Genomic DNA, 2,058 nt, shown 5'->3' with positions numbered 1-2,058 from the left:
CCGTACAGTTTACTCAACTTTAGACTGAATTTACTTCTCTTAAATAATTGCTACCCCTCTTAATCCACAATCCTCAAGGCACTTCGCAAAGTGATCAATAGCAATTCCTCAATGTCTAGTGATGCAAGATCCACATAGACTCTCTACAGAGATGAAAAGAAGATAAGAAAATATTATGAGCTAAATCCGGATTCTTTAGTAAAGAAGCCGAATTTTGCTTCTCTACTTTATGCTCTGTGTTGCGCACCTTCAATTGTAAAATACCTCACTTTATATAGGTAATAGGGTTTCACAAAAATTATAAGTCTTAAAAGACTTGAATTCTTTCAAAATAAGATTTTATTTCCTCTTATAATTCATACGAATCTAAATAGGAATAAATATGATCTTTTTGTCTTGCTTGTCTCCCAAGAAATATCTAGAACATCCAATAAACTTTATCTTTGAACCAACTTCTTGTTTTAAATAGATCTTATGTGCCAATTACAGAATCTCATCATTAATTGACTTGCTAAATTACACATCTAACTAAAACTAGAATTCAAATATTTCTAATAAATTAGAATCTTGCTAAATTAGGAAATTAATAAATTAATCTCTATTACAAGATATGCAATAAATAAACTCCCAATTTAATTAGACTTGCCATAAAATGCCAACTCTATAAATAGTTGACTTAATACATGGAATGGTAAGATCTATTTAAGTCTTCTTCTTCTTCAACTCTTTTTTTTTTTAATTATATAACTAAAATGACAATGTACAAGTTTATAAGATGTATATTTTATTCATATCAATTCATTTTAATATAAAATATAAAATATTAAAATTATTTTTCATTCTTTTTACTGGGATTGTGACCCATGCTGGTCCCTTAAAAGATTTACACTTGGTTAATGACTAATGCATACCATTTTCGTTGCCAAAGGTAAATTTATTTTAGTTAATGCAGGCTTGCCAAGCAATGCATGTAATGTTGTATGCCAAATATGCCCATAGATATCTAATTACAATTGATTGCTATCTTATCTTCATAAACAAGGCATAATGGGTGCATCGCCCGTCCAACAGAATTTAATTGCTTACTAGTTAGTATACGATTATTTTGAAATGCATCAACAGGCACTGTTTAACGTTTAACGTTTAATTTTTTTTTTTTTTTAAAAAGCTACAACACGGGCATGATTTTATTTGGCATTCGCCGTGTAAAATTTTCCCCATACGAAATTGCCCCGAAAATTGATAAAATTACACTTAATGAAAACAACATTGAAATTTAATGCTCGTGCACCGTGGCTTTCACATTTATATGAATTTTAAGTTTGGTCCCCTCATTTCTTTTATACTTTGATATAGCCCTCAAAATTTAACTGTTGGCCTAAGTTAATAAATTTTACGTTATAACCTAGTCAAATTTATAATTTCTCTATTATAATCCCTATCATATCAAAATCCACAATTGGGTGTTTGGATCGCGAATTAATGTATGTGTTGGAGTTCAATTATGTATGTTTTGATGGTGGAGCATAGAGTTTCCGATGGTTTATGATACAGGTGTTGTGCAAATTTTAATGAACTCGCAAGCGCACGAATCTATTGTAGTGTAGATCAATGGTGACGAGTGTCGATCCCACGAGGAGGTGGATTTTAATTGTGTATAGAATTAATTTTGCAAAATGGGTGGTTGGAATTGTGGTGGAAGTGATTTAAAATATGCTAAAATTTGGAATTGCAATGGCGAGAATAAATTGTAGAGAAAATCGATTAAATTGACGTACTTAAGTTGAAGCGAAATCTATTGAAATGACGTACTTGGGTATCTGGATCCGTATCAACATGCATCATGGGCTAAATAATCCGTATTAATGCCAATTAAATCATGAGGGGGGAATCCACACCTCATGAACCACGCTCTAATCAATATGGTGCTAAGGGCTTATCGTGCCACATAATAATAACCTTATACTAGAGAGCCGGTGTAACCAAGGCGGTATCTAGACAAGATCAGTATTTATTTGTCGACGAGAAGTCAAAACATCCACAAAAACTAGAGGGGAA

Source organism: Citrus clementina, unplaced genomic scaffold, assembly GCF_000493195.1.
Source record: "Citrus clementina cultivar Clemenules unplaced genomic scaffold, Citrus_clementina_v1.0 scaffold_3, whole genome shotgun sequence".
In the NCBI taxonomy this organism is placed as follows: domain Eukaryota; kingdom Viridiplantae; phylum Streptophyta; class Magnoliopsida; order Sapindales; family Rutaceae; genus Citrus; species Citrus x clementina.
Note: the sequence above shows the minus strand (reverse complement) of the source record.